Source organism: Ptychodera flava, chromosome 18 (genome assembly GCF_041260155.1).
Source record: "Ptychodera flava strain L36383 chromosome 18, AS_Pfla_20210202, whole genome shotgun sequence".
Lineage (NCBI taxonomy): Eukaryota > Metazoa > Hemichordata > Enteropneusta > Ptychoderidae > Ptychodera > Ptychodera flava.
The window spans coordinates 3,315,862-3,323,701 of NC_091945.1; the positions used below are offsets into that span (position 1 = coordinate 3,315,862).

The 7,840-nt window shown below is 38.3% G+C and overlaps 1 long non-coding RNA gene across 1 annotated transcript; it reads right to left on the reverse strand.

The window, feature by feature from the left end:
• Positions 1-1,852: 1,852 nt before the first annotated feature.
• Positions 1,853-3,956, reverse strand: LOC139116682 (uncharacterized). The gene is made up of 3 exons (XR_011548357.1): positions 3,792-3,956; positions 3,491-3,623; positions 1,853-2,224 (listed from the first exon to the last, which is right to left on the reverse strand). It is a non-coding gene; the product is annotated as an uncharacterized lncRNA (long non-coding RNA).
• Positions 3,957-7,840: the final 3,884 nt, after the last annotated feature.

Here is a 7,840-nt window from a genome sequence, read left to right on the forward strand (position 1 = left end):
TGCTACAAGAAGTTTAACAAGGAACTCTAGCTTCAACAAGGAACAAAAATGCTGAAAAATATTTTATGTCTGTCATGGTGTAAATAATTTTGATGGCCCACCCCTTACCTTCCCTGGAATTTTCATGGCCCACCCCAAGAACACTCATTTTTTTTCGTGGCCCCCATTTTCTCTTCTGCCCCCCCCCGCCGTTAATTGTGCTCGGTCCCTTAATTTGGCTTTCCTCTCGCCCGCGCCCATAAATAAACGTTAATGGTCAGCGCGGAGTCTGTTATTTCAATTATATTATCAACGAACCCCGAAAACCGTCAAAATTTACGAAAATTTCCCGTACGAACGACAACGGGGCCCCAGAACCTGTCAGTGAGTAGCGCGCGCTGCAAAAATTTTGCAAATCCGGAGATTTTTTTGAAAAAAGCGTCTAAACTTGGCCCACAAATGCTCCATTTTATTTTGTGGTTGATTATGATCTTTGTACAAATCACAATTTTCGTTTTAGCCGTAAAGTTACTATGTTTACGATATTATTCATATTCACGGGCATGAAAACAAACCATTACTGTGTATTTGTGGGCAGTCACGTGGTTCAGCTCGACCAATTAAAAACGCAATGGACAGCGCATGGTAATATAATTCCGTTTTCTTTTTAGCATTTTTGGACATGCAAACAGGGATATCAAGGATAGCTGTACTGATGAGTATGTAACTCCCAAAAAGCCATGACAGGTTCTGAAATGACCAGAAACGATCTTTTTCTGGGGCCTTAGAGCTGAAAGAGCGAAATGTTTGTATGTATACTTAATTTACGAAGCAACTGTTTTCAAAGTTTTTAATTCAAATGACTTACTCTTATTGGCCACTGTCTTAATTTCCTCTTGCACATGCCTATTTGTACCTCCTCTAATTTTTGCAATTATTTCCCATCATTCCAGATGTCCTTAAGCCTTAAAATTCTATTCTTTAACTATTTTTCATAAAAGTGGACACTTTCTTCATTCTTAATATTGTCATTATACCACAAAACTTCATTAAGAAGATTCCGTTTTGATGTTGATAAATTTACTCTTGTAAGTCTAAGTGACTTCCAGGTATTCAACATATTCCCATACACCATTGTTGTTGACTTTAAAATTGAGATGAAGATAGTGATAACCACTTTTCAGTTTATTGTCAAAATTTGCAATGAAATACTTTGATAAGCTGCCCATTTAGGGGTCCCTTTATCTGGATTTTTCTCAAATAATTTCGTAAGCCACTTTAATTGGAGTGCATTATTTTTTCTTCAATGTCGACAGCTTTTTACCACAGTCATCATATCTTTGAATGAAAATGCCCCTTTTTATAACTTCTCGTTTGCCTCTCCAAATAAAGCTCCATAATTTACTATTTGCTTCAGTAATTATTTCTTTCGGTAAAACGTAGAAAGGCTGTCCTGACGAGGAAACGTGGGAGCGCCCTCGTACGACGGATAGTCTACGGTGCACTCAACCGTTAAAAACGCTGAGTCAGCAGTCCTCTTATTTTGTCTTGAATCAAAATATAGACAAATCACTATTTAATGTAACACACCTTTTTAAAAGTTTTTAGTGAAAGTGTTAAGAAATAACATCATTTACGACAATATATTTCGGTATTTTAGAGAAAATATGGAACTATCTGTGGCTAAACTACGTTGGACGGCCGCTGTCAACTGGGCCCCAGAGGTAAGCTTACTTTTCAAAGAGAGTAACACTACTCTTTTCCACCAATTGTAAGATTCCACTCCATCCCGTGTATATTGCACGTCATATTAAATCTTGTGGCGATCGACGGTTGTGAACAAAATCAAGCAGTCATTCCACCACGTGCACTACTAGAGTTTACGCATGATACGAGCAACATCTGGATAGGTGCCAGGACACATAGACGTGGGTTCACTTTACGTGACAAAAAATGCTCTGGGTGCCGGAACAGCTATAAATGCACCGGAACGGAGAGATACACTCTCTACAGTCTTAGGGTCAAAATACAGTTCATGAAGAAAATGTAAAGTGAAATCTTGGGCCTCGTCATTCAAAGAACTTGTCGCTAGGATGACTATCTATCCCTCCAGTCAGTGTCTTCACAGTTCTGTTTGTATGAGCTCGGATGTACGTACGGTCAACTGACCTCTTGGCCTTGTACCGAATTTATAGATCGTACGGAATTCATAGATCTGGTTTTACACTGGCCGTTTTTGTCCTGGCTCTGACTGTACTATGGCAAAGGTCAGAGAGAGAGAGAGAGAGAGAGAGAGAGAGAGAGAGAGAGAGAGAGAGAGAGAGAGAGAGAGAGAGATTTCTATGGGAAATACTTTTCTGTTACAACAAAAATATTCAGTAGGCAATGAAACAACCGGCACACGGCAACCGATGGGGCTATTACAGCCTGGTTGTACTGTTTCCAAACAACAGTATACTGCAATTTAAAAATTGGCAGAAACAGAAGCAGCGATCATTCGAGGATCGTTTCTCCTGTGCATCCAGCGCCATAGCCCCTCCCCTCCTTTGAAACCATTACAGTACGATGTAGGGCATAGCAGGACTGGACCACGTTTTATGGTGTTTCTTTATTTCAATGAGACCTTTATTGTAATTTTAATCCCGATAGGATTGAGATATCAATATATTATGCACACGATTGGAACTACTGTAGGAGAATATGGTCTTTTAATTGTTCAAATTTATCAAATGTGTTTATAATCGGCATCTCTTTAGAGAATCACAGGTCAAAAAATAGAATTTTAAACCATTACAAACACGTTAATACAGCCGTAATATTCTCTTATCACGCAGACCCAACAGCACATTGTGCTTTAGGTTTCTGTGTCACCTTCGATGCTAAGTCAATGAACTCGATGCAGAACAAATGCTGCATTGCCTTTGTTGCTGGGCAGCGATAGTCGTTTGCATATCGCCAACCTACTTTGGGTGAAAAGAATGCGATCACGTCTGCTGACATTACAATTTCCGAAAGAAATTGTGAGCGTACAGTTGCCATTTTTTATGATATCACTTTCAAATTTCAAGGAAGAAATGAAGTTTGTGAACATTTATAACCAGACGACGGACCAGACAAAAGAAGTTTGAAGTCATGTCAAAAGCGATTATAGTAATTGCAATGGACTTAGTGCAGCAGAAACTTTTCGATCGTACACACTGAGTGACTGTCAATCACAAATTTGTTAACAAAGTCTTGTTATACGTGCATGACCTGATCGTGTGTAGGTGACCCGCTGCATCTGTTTAAATTCACGTACCGCCATAGAGCCAGAGATTCATCTAGTTCCATAGGCTCCTCAGTCTCCGATGATGATGATGATGATGATGATGATGATGATGATGATGATGATGATTAAATATTTAAAAATGAAGAAAAATAAAAATATATTTGGACTCATCATCATCGGCGACTGAGGAACATATGCTAGTTCTACCACTGGCTGGCTCTAAGTAAAGCTAGCTACACGTACCAGTTCCTTTCGTTCATCAGTTCAAGAAATTACTGGACGTATCCCGTACTCAGGCTGCATTGCCCTTTAGCCATCATTCGGTAGAAAACATAGACAACAGATTATGACAAGAAATGTAGATATTTGCATCCCCCTGCAAAGTTAAAGAAAAAATTGTAGAGTTCATGTTTGTAAATATTGCTCGTTTTCACTCATACCGTTCGTCCATAATATTGACCGTGACATGTACAAACCCTTCATAAATAATAATTACACATTCCTAAACCAGACGTGGGTCCAATGGAACTACTACATATCCCACCTTCAACAGAATTCAACTGTCCAACTCTTCATAAAATCTTGATTCGCATCCTATTCGAAACTCTCCTATATCTCCAATATACTTCATATCCTTTTGTGACGTCTTTCCCAGATTATTACAGATAATTTGTCCAATTATGCAGTCTCGTTGCCCCTGCTGTTTTCTAATCTACAAATTCCCTGTTTGGCATAGTAAAAAATGAAAAAAAAATATTAGCAATAATGTACCCTCATGATCCCATGATGGATTCAAGCACACTTCAATTGCAATCCATAATGTAATCTGTTTTGCCTCGTACATGTGTTGTGAAACGCTTCCTTTCGCCTTAGGGTCATGGACAGGCATTATTGCGTAAATCACGTGTAAATTAATTCTGTTATGCCTACTACAAGCTTAATGACTTTAATGCCAGAACTGGAAAGCTGCAAGATTTTATTAAACAGGAGGATGTAAACGTTTGCCCTATGGATTAGGTACCTGACGGTATTCAGGAAAGGATTTCCATGGATAATGGGAAATCTTGTATTAACTATTTTGGTGGACAACTTTCTGTACTGTGTATTAAGAACAATATATTAACTTTGAATGGTTAACTGTTGGTGATTAAATGGTTAACCCACTTGAGATAAAATAATGGATGAAGTACAGTAGATTAATTGTTGTATTGTTGCTAAAAATCTTCTTGATGGTATTCAATATTTTAGAGTATATGATTACACACGTTTTTCTGATCATTGTCCGATTGGTATTTCTATTGCTTTAGATACTTGTTCCTTTTCAGCAGTTGATAGCACTGTTTGTAATCGATGTCCAAGCAGATATATTTGGAATGATGATGCAAAACAACAATTTTTAGAATCTTTGCAGATTTCACCCATTCAAGCTGAGCTCAGTAATTTTAGTACTATCTGTACCGGTACTACTTTCTCATGCGATGAGTCTGTTGCTAGCTTTGGCGCTATTATCCACAAAGTCTCTGATTGTTCTTTGAAAAAATTTACACCAAGACCTAGTTCCAAAAAGTCGAAATCAAAAACGAAGAAAAAGCAACCTTGGTTTGATAATTCTTGTTATTCAGTACGCACAGAGTTAAGCGAGGTTTGTAAATTTTAAGTCGTTTCCCTTGTGATCCTTTCATTAGAGGTAGATGCTTTACATTAAAAAAGCATTATAAAAAGCTTATCAAGCAAAAGAAATATATTTACAAAAGAATTTGCTTGAACAGTTAGAGAATTCTCATTCTGAAAGTACACAGAATTATTGGAAGTTATAGAAAGAAATCATAGGCGATAGTGTTACTGACAGAAGTGACGTTCAATTTCTCAAGGGGAATGGTTTAATCATTTTAGAAATTTAGCTGATGGTGGTCATGTTTCTGATAACATTTCTGAACAAGTACTTTCTGATCTACATTGATGGTAAAGAACAATTATGATAATGTGTGTTCTGTTCTCAATTGTCCTTTTTCTGTAAGTTGAAATCAAAAAAGTCCCCAGGTGCAGATGGTATCTTGAATGAAATGTCGAAATTTGGTGGACAAAGTTTGCGTACTCCACTTTGCTCTTTATTTAATACCATTCTTAGATCCGGTAAGTTTCTCAATTCTTGGAAATCGGCTTTTTAGTTCCTGTTTTCAAGTCAGGTGACAAAAATGATCCATCAAATTATCGAGGAATCTCACTTAACAGTTGTCTGGCAAAATTTTTCATATCTGTTCTCAATAGTAGGCTTGAACGATAAGGGAATTTACACTCCATTTCAGTCTGGTTTCAGAGCCAAGAGATCTACTTCTGATAATATTTTTGTTTTGAGATCTGCTGTTGATAAGTATATTTATTCTTCGTATATGAACAAAGCTGATTGCAACCAGAGAAACAAGTATCTTTTTTGTTTTATTGATCTTCATAAAGCATTATAAAGTTTTGAGACCAGGCTTGCTTTTGAAACTTAGGAATTATGGTATCAATGGTGTTGATTAAGTCTATGTATGAAGATGTCAACTATTGTGTTAAATCTAACAATAGCCTCACTGACATGTTTGAATCAAAAGTGGGAGTTAAACAGGGGTGTAATCTGAGCCCTACGTTATTTAACATTTACATAAATGACCTCCCAGGTACTTTTGGCTCCAGTGAGGACAGCCCAATTATATTAGATTCATTTCGCATCAACTGTCTTTCACATGCTGATGATCTGCTGTTGATTTCAGGAACTCCAGTAGGTTGCAAAGTTGTCTTGATAAATTGCACTGTTATTGTTTGAAGTGGAAGCTTTCTATTAGTACAAAGAAGACAAAAGTCATGGTTTTTAACAAAAGTAACAACTTACTGAAAGGTACATTACTTACCTATGATGGACTTGCCTTGATGTTGTGAAAGAGTATTGTTATCTTGGTTTGTTGTAACTCCCAATGGCAAATTTTAAGCAAATTTTCAAAGTCCTAAGGTGAAAGCTACTAAGGCTCTGTTTAGTGTTCATAAAGGTAAGCTTATTTCTTATAATGGGAATTTTTCTGTGAAAGTTACTTTAGATATCGATCTTTTTGATCATTTGATTGTCCCTATTTTGACCTATAGACGTGAAATTTGGGGGAATGAAGTTAATGATAAGAAGTAATTTTCTTAAATGATGTTAGCTTTTCTTTTTACAGATATTTACTGGGAGTTTCGAAATATGAACTTGGTAGATATCCTATATCAAAATTGTCATAGTCAAATGCATGTTAAAATATTGGCATAGTTTAGTTATCAGTGATGACATTCTGTTACGTTCAGGTTTAGCTGTAAAATCATCTTCTGTTAAAAGTGACCCTCTCCCAAGGTAAGCTTATAAAAAATGACCCTCCCTTTGGACAGTTTTCTAAAAAGTGACCGTCCCCCGAATTCCCACGGCCCACCCCCTGTAATTACTGAAGGCTCCCTTAGGTGCCCTATTGCCAAAAATAAAGAAAGAGAAAAGAAAAATAGATGAGCTTGGATCTGCTGATTAAACCAACATTTATCCTAATCTCCCAAATTAGTTCCAATCGTGTTTTATGACATACACACTATATGATATATTATAAGAGCTCGTGTTCCCGCTTATACAAACGGACTATGCGCTGATCCAACCGAAAACGGAGGTCAGACAGCGGCACATTAGCCTAGACCCTCTTCGTCGCTTTCGGCCTTCGATCGTCCCCGAAGGCGACGAATAAGTCTAGGCTAGCGGTACATATGTGTATACCTTTCGACATAGGCAGTTTTCCCCCGAACCGCTTCTACCTTTATAATGGCAAAACCATTGTATATCTGCGGCCTTGCCCTTCACGTATGGCCTACGTCTAGTCTGTGCCCAGCCCTGCGTACCGTGCTGTGTGTTCCCGGCGTTATACGGCCTGCCACCACACCACGACCAACGCCCAGTGACAGCACTGCTGTGAACACAGGCCAGATTTTAAATTGAGGACAGCATGCGTCACGAATAAGCTGGGCTACGCGATACAATACAAATGAAAGAATTCGTTGGAAGCAAGGCAACAATACACACATAAGATTCTGGGATACAACCTGCACGATGACTGGTATTACCCTTACCTCGAGTAATAATGGTGTGTGGAGTGTTGCCACAAACACTGAAACCATAAGCTACTTTGGTTGCTCCATGCTGAAATCAGAGTCGGCGTCGTGCAATTCTATTTCTAGAGCTAAGCCTAGCACTGCGATCATGTAGGCCTGTTTAATATATGGTGGGTCTACTTCCTGCACACCGAGGACTTATTTGATTTGTGAAATAACAAATGGCAGCCTGTTTTCCCTTCCTAGCATTGCGTATGGCTTCAGACTAACTCTTATAGGTTCTCAAAGTGCAGGCACGGAGGTACCGTACCTCCATAAGTGGGTGTAATTAATGAATGGGGTTCCCATTAATTTGTGTTGAAGTACACGCCCACTTAGTTTCTGTTATTGGCCTTTTTTCTCGAGGTCCAGGGTAAAGCGTAAGAACGCGTACGACATCACAATTTTATTCAATGTGCTGATATTCACAGAACACAAGTAACAGGTAAGTCG